Genomic DNA, 9966 nt, shown 5'->3' with positions numbered 1-9966 from the left:
GAATAAGGGACAGTTCCTCTTAAACTTGAATACTAGTGTCCCTCATGTCTCACAATGAGAATAATACAGGCTAGATATTTTTAAAGTACGTTCTGTGTTGTTGTTTATGGTCTTTGGGGAGAGCTCCTAGATTGGATGGGTTTTAAACTTGATTACCTCTCGGACAAAGTCTGAGGATTCCAAGTCACGGGGTGTGTGTGTGTGTGTGTGTGTGTGTGTGTGTGTGTGTGTGTGTGTGTGGTGGTGGTGGTGGTGGTGGTGGTGGTGGTGGTGGTGGAGGAATGCAAGAAGGCCGCACAATCTCAAGACACTTGGAAACCACCATATGAGATCAGGGTTACGCAAAAGTTCCCATTTGTGAGATTTGATTTCAAGTTGCCTTCTACCGTGGTATAAATACTTTCACATTTTTTTTTTTTCGTTTCCTGAGATGCTTGTAAGATTCTTCTGCTTTTCCAGATAGATTTCTTCACCTGGATTTTGTTAAAACTTATTTAGTCTGACCAAATTGGCTTGTGTGTTTCCCTGAAGTGAACATTTCACCAGAGCCAAGATGGGTTTTAGCTTTTCTGACAGCTGATGGATATTTGTCAAGGCAAGTGAGAGCTCATAAGCACTTTCTGAATATGATATAGCACATGCTGGTTAGAGGAGAATGCACAGGCCAGGTGTTTGGGGAACAGTTTGTTAAAGCCAATGGATTTTGCAAATGTGTTCGATGATGAAAAGTTCTCAGCTTTCCCAGTTGCAGTGGTCAGAACTCTGTAACCGGAGGAGACAAGCATGAGAGAATATTTTATTCTCTGCCGTACCAGGTCTATATGACTCCAGGCAATTGGATGTCAGATTAAAAATGTTGATGAAGTTGGTCAGTTTTGGGGGGGACATCTTACCAACCCAGCAGAAACAACGTCTGGATTGGATTTCTCAAACTGGTGACAGGTGGCCAGCTCATTCTGATGAATTGATTATGCCTGGAGAGCTGACCAACTAGTTTCGTCTTTTTTCCCTCTCCTAGCTATGCTCTCACATCTACACGATCATTGATCGTCGGCTTCTGCTGAATGATAAATGTACTCAGCGTGATTTACTATCCCTCATCTCTCTCGCTTTTAAGATTTGGTTTGGGCTTGCTTTTAGAGACTTTGATCTCTTATCTTTTACTTCTTGGACTTGCTTTGACGTCAAATAGTCCTCTATGTCCTTTGAAAGAGCACATTAAAAATGCCTGGGCCTGTCTTCTCCCTAGAAAGCACCAGACAAACAAAAAACACCCAGGAAGGATGGGGCCACGAATGCTGCACTCTCCAGGGTATCCAAGCAACCTCTGCAGGAGGGAGACGGTCCGACCTGGTGCAATACAGAGCTGATAGGGGCTCTGAATCAGTAGGGCAGGTGATATGGTTGGTACTGGAGAGATGCCAAGCAACATTTGGGTGTGTCTAGGCTCTTTACCCTCATCCCTCTAGTTGATCCAGTTCTGTCATGTAGGCAGGGGTAAAAATCTGTACTTTTTACAAACCCAATTTTTAATCACAGTCATGTGTCCTTAGTGTGTTTGATGTCTCAGTGGCATTTGCACTGTTGGATCCCACTTCCTGGCCTCTGTGACCCCACCCACACTCTCCAGGGCCCTCCCAACTCTCTGGCTGTTTCTTTCCAGTCTCCATCGTGGCCTCCTTTTCCTCTGTCCGTTGCTCTTCTGTGCTATCTGTGTCTTACGCTCTGTGCTCCATCTTCTGCATCAGGGGTTAGTAACCCAGGACTGGCGTGGGCTTTGGGACTCTGTGGATGTCTGAATTGAATGTGTTACTCCATTTCCCCTCTAAAACTGGCCCCTTCTCCAGTGTTTCCTACCTCAGCAAGTGGCAGCATGGTCATTACTTGTCCATGCTAGAGAACTGGACGTCACCTTACACCTGGGCACCTTAGACCTACTGCCAAAGCAATTCACTTGCTTCCTTTCATGCATTGTGAACTAGGCATTCGCAAAACCCTTGCCAGCGGAAGCTCAAGATTTCTCTTCTATTGAGTATCCTGAAGCATCAGAGCTATTAGTTTTCCCCAAGGTTTTATTTTGAGAATTCTCAAATTCACTGAAAAGTTGACAGAAGAATTCAATGGACACGTGTATCCCTTTGCTTTGTTAACATTCTGCCATGTTTGTGTTCTCTCTCCATTCTTCTGAGCCATTTGGAAGTAAAGTACAGATGTCATGACACTCACCCCGAAATACTTCAGCAGATATCGCTCAAGAAAAACAACATTCTCCGATGTAAGCATGATGTATGTTAGCATAACTAAGAAATCGAACATTTATTCATCTAATGTATAGTCTATATTCAAATTTCCCTAATTGTTCCCACATGCCATTTATGACTGTTCAAAATTTTAAGTCCAGGATCCAAAGTTCACCCATTGTGTTTGGTTGTTCTGTCTCTTTAATCTCTCTTAATCTAGAACAGTCCCCCCACTTTTTGTGTACTGTCTATTTTCCACTGGACTCTTTCGAAGAGCCCAGGCTGGCTGCCTTGGAGACTGTACCCCACTCTGCTTCTGTTGGTTTCTTCCCAATTAGATTCCGGTGAAACGTGTTTGGCCTGAGTTCAGCCCAGGTGATGGATATTTCCATGGCATTGCAGCAGGAGCACATACTGCGGGTTGGCCCACTGTTGGCTGTGGGAGGCTTGGTTGCATGATTAAGGGGTGTCCACCGGGCCTCTCTAGGGCACTCTTTTCCCCTGTAATTTGTTAGAAGTCTGTGGGTAAAGAAGTCTTCAGACCAGGTGAGTATCCTGTTCCCCGACACCTTCGGATTCCCAATTGATTTCTGCCTGGATCTGTAATTATACTGGGAGTTGAAAACAGTGACTTTTTTTTTCCAAACTTTTGAATTTATTTTTTAAGTGTATTTTTTCCAGGACCCATCAGCTCCAAGTCAAGTAGTTGTTTCAATCTAGTTGTGCAGGGCGCAGCTCACAGTGGCCCATGTGGGGAACGAACCAGCAACCTTGTTAAGAGCATTGCACTCTAACCAACTGAGCCAACTGGCTCTCCCGAAAATGGTCTTTTAAATTCCATCATTTCTTCTATATTTATTAGCTGGAATTCCTCTGTAAAGAAGGTCTTTCCTTCTTCCTGCCTCATTTTATGAGTATTAGTATGGACTCATAGATTTCTTTTTCTTCTTAATTCAGTGTGTTATAATCCCTTACTGTCATTCCTTTTATTTTTTATTTTTTTTTATTGGGGAATATTGGGGAACAGTGTGTTTCTCCAGGGCCCATCAACTCCAAGTTGTTGTCTTTCGATCTAGTTGTGGAGGGCGCAGCTCAGCTCCAAGTCCAGTTGCTGTTTTCAATCTTTTTGCAGGGGCAATTCCCAGGGGCCATCCCATATGGGAATTAAACCAGCAACCCTGTTGTTCAGAGCTCGTGCTCTAACCAACTGAGCCATCCAGCCACCCCTGTCATTTTTTTTTTTTTTTAAAGATTTTATTGGGGAAGGGGAACAGTTCTTTTATTGGGGAACAGTGTGTACTTCCAGGACTTTTTTCCCAAGTCAAGTTGTTGTCAGTCTTAGTTGTGGAGGGCGCAGCTCAGTTACAGGTCAGGTTGCCGTTGCTAGTTGCACCATCCCTTGCGGGAGTCAAACTGGCAACCTTGTGGTTGAGAGCCCACTGGCCCATGTGGGAATCGAACTGGCAGCCTTTGGAGTTAGGAGCATGGAGCTCTAACCGCCTGAGCCACCGGGCCGGCAGCCCCTGTCATTCTTTTTGATGCTCATATTATCCAACATTTGTCCAGTGGGAGAAGACAGCTCTTGTGTCCTTTTGACAAGTGTCCATCTGCCTTTGAGCACTTGCTTGCTTTCTGGCACAAGACACTCCAGGCTGACCTTTTACTTTCTTTGCCCTAACCCTGGAATCAGCCATTTCCTCAAGAAATCCTGGTCTCTTTTAGTGGGGAATTGTATTTGTCAATCAAGATCTGGGAACTACGTGTGTTCCTTGTTACTGAGTGTCATGCTACTAGGCCCTTTCATTGAACAGAACTAAGAAATTTTATATATAGATGCCTCCAAGCATATCAATACCACTAATATAAATCTAAGACCACAGAATTCATCTGTGCTTTCCTGTTAGTCCATATTTATGTTCATTTCTCCGACAGCCCTGATTTCCAACAGTTTCAATATATTTACAAATGTCTTCTATTTTACAATATGTAGACAACAGTTTCATAATTTAAAAATGAATGTCACCGCCAATAACAAACACACTAAATAAAGTTCAGGATTTCTTTGTAGCCCTCTTTCCTCCTAGAACACAGCCTCTTAGGGTGCACAGAATACTGGTTTCAAAAGTTACTTGCATTATTTTTTTCTATTTGAAGTCATGGAATGAATTTGATATACGGTTTATTTGTTTCTGTTTCTGTTCAATTGAGGGATTTCTTTCCATTATTTTCTTTTACTTTTTAAATATGTAAATTCTTTACCTAGTTTGAAAGTCAGAACTATATGAAAAGGTATACTTCCATTCCTAGTCCTCCCTCCATTCCTGCTCACTCCTTTAGACTCTGGTTCATTCTGTCTGTCTGTCTGTCTGTCTGTCTCTCTCTCTCTCTCTCTCCCCCCCTCCTCTCCTCCCTCCCTTCCTTTCTTCCACAACATTAAGCAAATACATACCCTATATTTTCATTTTCCTTTCTTTCTTACACAAAAGAGAGCACAGCACATACTCTCTATGTACTTTGCTTTTTATTTTCATTAAGAAGTAAAATCACTTAGAAATCCTCCTCATCTTTAAAAAAATGGCTGCATGGTCCTGCACTGTGTGGATACTTCATAGTTTTGTTTTTCAATGAGTCTCCTATGTAAGGGTATCTCGGTTGTTGGCAGTATTTTGCTATTCCAAACAGGGCTGCAGTGGACAGCTTGGTGCATGTGCTGTTTCACATTTGTGGGGATGTGTTTTCAGGGTCAAATCCCAGAAATGAGATTGCTAGGTCAAGCAAAGGGTAAACACCTATTTTGTTAGATACTGTCAAATTCCCCTCCAGGCGGGCTGTAATCATTTTGTATTCCTACCAGTGACGCAGGAGAATGTGTTTTTCTCCCCCAACTCACTTTTTCCCTGAGTGCTGTCGGACTTTTGAACCTTTGTCAGTCTCAGGTGACAGATGGAATCGGTGTAGTTGCAGTTTGTATTTTCCTTATGAGTGAAGATGAGCGTGTTTTCATATTTATGGGCCATTTGTATATCTTTTTCTGTTAACTCGGTTCATGTCTTTTGCCCATTTTTCTATCTTCTATTCCCCTTGGTTTTTAAGAGCTCTTTATATATGAGGAAGATTCCCGTATCTCTTGATCCCAGTTTTCTGCATCCGCTCTGCCCTGTAACCTTGTCGAGCGAGTATCACGTCTCTCTTGGATTAGAACAATTACCTCCTAAAACTGGTTTCCAGGCCTTCAGTCTTGGCCTTCTCGAATCCATTCTTTACACTGCCACAGGAATAACCTTCTTAAAATGTAGACCTCATCACACCTCCATTGAATGGATTCCCATTGTCCTCAGGATAAGCAGTTCCTTAACAGGACATTGGAGACCACCTAACCTAGCTATGGGTCTCCAGCCCCAACTCTCACCTTTACCCTTCCTCTCCCCCATCTATTCCCTCTGCCCGTTCACCCGAATCTCTCCAATTTGTGCTCAGAGCTCAGTCTAAACATCACTTCCTCGGGCTTTCATTGACAGCCCTCTGCTATCTCTATTGCCAGGGCACCATGAGACTTCCTTTGTCCTGTCACTCGCCACTCTTGTTTTATCACTAGACCATAAGCTCCATAAGTGCAGAGAGGGGGCCTGGTTCTCCAGGGCCCCTGCTGGGTCTCCAGGGCCTACCATGTGCCTGACACATAGTAGGTTCTCCGTGAGCAGTTTTTGAATGGATGGCCAGTATAGCCAAGTCACCAGTGCCAGGTGAACACAGGAAGAACTGGCTGAATGAACCAGTTCTGGGCCCCATGGACCTGGCCCAAGTTTCTGAAGGTTAAGTGCTTACTTTTAGAATTAATCAGGTGTCATTGCATTTCTTTCCCAGGGGACATTCTTATTCACAATTGCTTCAATTTCAATCGCCAGACAGGCTTGAGCAGCAGTGGGAGGAGGCTCCGGCTTGAGTTATGCTCCAGTAGGCATTTGTTTGTTCAGTAGATGTTGATAAATGAAGTCAAAGGTAACGAGCTGTAAGTTAGCTTCTCCAGGCTTGAGTGGAGCCACCATTGGTTAAAAGGTTCAGTTTCTAGCCCCCCGAGTGCAGTTTCACTGCCCAGGAGGAAAGGTAGTAGTTAGTGTCATGGGAAGACTACTGGTCTCCTTGTCTTCAGTCATTATCATGAGATTGGGAAAAAAAGAAAATCAAAATTCAGTGAGAACAGAGAAGTGCTGAGACCCCAGCCAGAGACCCTGCGGGGAACTGCATGTACTGGGAAAACAGATCTACTGGCTCTGGGACCCACAGAATGATCAAGAGGGCAGCCCTTTCCAGTGACTAGAACTCTGAAGCAGAGTCATAATCCGATCCTGTCCTACATAGTTAAGCAAATGGGATTAATCACACCCACACACAGAGTTCTGCCTGCTAAGAAAAGTGAAGCCTTCCTGAGCCACTCAGAATTTGTCCACTATGAGCCACCTGGGGACAGAGATGGGGCTTTGGTAACGTCTGTTCCCACTGCCATCCCAGGCTTTAGATAAAGTGTGCACACAGTAGGAGCGCAGCAGTTTCTGCTGACCTGACCATCGCAGGGTCGTCTGCCTACCTGTTGACACTGTTCCACCATCATGGTGACCATTGCATTGCAAGTTGGCAAATTTGGGGGACACCATTTGCCAGGCCCCTTTATCACTTTAATAAGGGCTTTGACATACCAGAGCAGGATTCTTTGCGTAACTACAAATCAGCGCGTTAAGTAGCTCCGGTGAAGGTTTATGGTTTGGAGGGAGTTAACTGATTTACAATGATCTTGCCTCCTACTGCTGGGTTTCCCTGCCCTCCCCACAGAGGGTTGGGCTCTAGGCATACCAAGGCTACCCCTGATAGGGGCTCATTCTGAAGAGAAAAACCCCCACAGTTCTGCCCAGCTCTGTGCCCTCTGCCCCCTTGCTGCAGTTTTCCTCTGAGCCAAAGGATTTCATTCCAAAGGAGACCTGTTTGTTTCTTTCTGTTACTCTATCCAGCAGGCTTACACTGACCTGAGGAGGGTGACTAAGGGAAAATGGAGTGTTTTCAGCCAGGGGCCACCACAGTTGCTGTATCAAGTATCTTTTGGGACAGTGGAGTTCATAACAGGTGTATTTTTATTCAGGAAATATAATGCACTTAATTTAGAGGGATGGCCGTCCCTTCCAAGAACATTCTCTTTCTCTCTCCCTTAGCCCCATCCCACCCTCTCAGTATAACCTACAGTGATGGCAGCCACCAGGCTTAGCGTGGAGAGACCATTAAACCATAAACCAGGATTCTCCACTCTCTTTTAATGAATATGTGAACGCACCGAGCCATAGTTTTCTCCTCAAATGGCATCAGCCCTGCCCTACCTACCTTGAAGGACTGGGGAGGGGTTTAGTGAGAGGATCTGAGACTTGGAAACCTGCAGGGGTCATGGCTACCACCCCATGTGAATGGTGCCCCTGCAGGTGTCAGCACACTTTTGGGCCAGAGACGTGAAGGAGAAGGCAGAGTAGAAAGGGGACTGGGTCGGGTATTTTCTAAAACTGCCCTCGCTGTATGGATTGGGTATTTTTTTCCTATACATTAAAAGTAACAATTTTACTGAAAAACAGTTTACATCCTTTTAAAACTAGCTCTTTTACCAAAGTAATACATATAAAACACTGAATGGTGCTGGAAGACATACCGAAAACACTAGCCCCTTCTCACTCTCACACACTCACTCCGTCTTGCCCCGTAGAAGGAACCATCCTTACAGTGTCTCCTATGTATTTCCTTTTCTTTTATCCTCACCTTTCTAATTGACATTGCTTCTTCTTTCTTGATTTTCCCTGTTTATATCCATTGATTTCCCACAATGGGGACTGAGAACTTGGGCCTCCCACACTGTGACCCCATCACTTCCTTCCCCACAATGTGGTCATACCACAACTTTTGGTTAAAGTAATGGTCAGTGTTTACTATGATTAGGCAAAACAGAGTTCAACTCAAAATGTTCCCGCAAATGAATTTATATCTTCTTCCCAAAACCTTCTGTGGTGGTTTTAAATCATGTTCACCAATTCTTTGAATCTCCTTTTGTCTAGAAGGGGAATCTGATCCCCTTTCTACTTGAACTTGGTGACTCAATTCTAAGGAATAGATTGAAGCTGTGTTGCATCTGATGTTGGGTCGTAAAAGGTGATAGGGCTTCCCTCTCTGTCTTGGGACACACCGTGTTGAGCCCTGGGCCGCCATGTAAGAGTCTGGCTATTCTGAAGCCACCATGCTGGAGAGATCATGTGAAGATTGTTCACAGTGTGGTCTCCCAATCTCATTTGACGGCAACTTCATCCTTCCAGTTGCTCAGACCAGAAATCTTGGAGCTATTTTTGATTCTTCTCTTTCTTTCAAACCCCACATCCAATACGTCAAGAAATATTTTGGTTCTGCCTTCAAAGTCTAACCAGAATCCAATCACTTCTCACCACCTCTAATGCTAGCACCCCGGTCCAAGTCACCAGCTTTCTCTTGGGCCATCGTCATTGTCTTTCACCTGGACCACTGCAGTGGCCTTCTACGAGGTTGGACAATTAAGTTTGTGAACTCATCCTAGAAGAAGTGCTACATGCCTCATTGCTGAATATCACTAGGTCACCTTTGAAGTAATCCCCCTGGGAAGCTGTGCACGGACGCCAGTGCCTAGTCCACCTTCAAAGCAATTTTGGAACTCTTTCTGGAATGGCTATTAGAGCTGTCATCGTATTACCCTTGATGTCCTGAATGTCATCCAAATGTCTTCCTTTCAATATTTCCTTTATCTTCAGGTAAAGAAAGAAATAAGGTGAGTAGGAAGGGTGTTCCAATACAGTTATTTGTTTACTGGCTAAAATCTCTTTCACAGACAGTGCTGTGTGAGCTGGTGCATTGTTGTGATGCAAAAGCCATGAATTGTTGGCAAAAAGTTCAGGTCGTTTTCATCTAAGTTTTTCATGCAGCCTTTTCAGCACTTCCAAATAGTACACGTGGTTAACTGTTTGTTCAGTTGGTACAAATTCATAATGAATAATCCCTCTGTTATAAAAAAAAGGTTAGCAACATCATTGCAACCAACAAGTTTGCAACTTAATGGTCAGACCTGGTAGTTGCAATAGCATCTTGCTTCTACCTTGCCACTCTGTATGGTTTATTCTCAACGCAACAGGCAGAATTATGCTGCTAACATGTGAGTGAGATCACGTCACTCCTTAGCACAAAGCCCTTCTGCAGCTCCCATATGACTACTTCCCCCTCCTCCCCCCAAGTGCTTCAATGTCCTGGATACTACTATTTTCTCCATCCTCAAACATATCATGTTTCTTTTATTCCCTGGGTGCTTCCCATCGGGAGCCTGCCATCCTCCTGCTTCCCTCTGGACTGGTTGCTCTCTCTCAGCTGTCATCCTAGCATTTCCTTTCACTGCCTTCCTGTATTAAATCCCATGACTCCTAGTTCCACACCTTCTTTCTCAGTTTACTTCCTCATTTGGTTGGTGCACATCCTGTAGTAGCTATTTAAGAGAAGAGATACATGTGAGGTAAACTTTGAGCCCTTGCCTGTTGAAAATGTTTTATTCCACTTTGGTAGTTCATTGATTATCTTGTTACAAATATCCTAGGCTGAAAATCATTCCCACACATAAATTTGAAGGCGTTGCTCCATCATTTTTGAACTTCCGTGTGGCTATTTAGAAGTCTAATGCTGTTCTGAT

Source organism: Rhinolophus sinicus, linkage group LG15 (assembly GCF_036562045.2).
Source record: "Rhinolophus sinicus isolate RSC01 linkage group LG15, ASM3656204v1, whole genome shotgun sequence".
Lineage (NCBI taxonomy): Eukaryota > Metazoa > Chordata > Mammalia > Chiroptera > Rhinolophidae > Rhinolophus > Rhinolophus sinicus.
The sequence above is the reverse complement of the archived record's forward strand: the minus strand, read 5'-3'. Positions refer to the sequence as shown.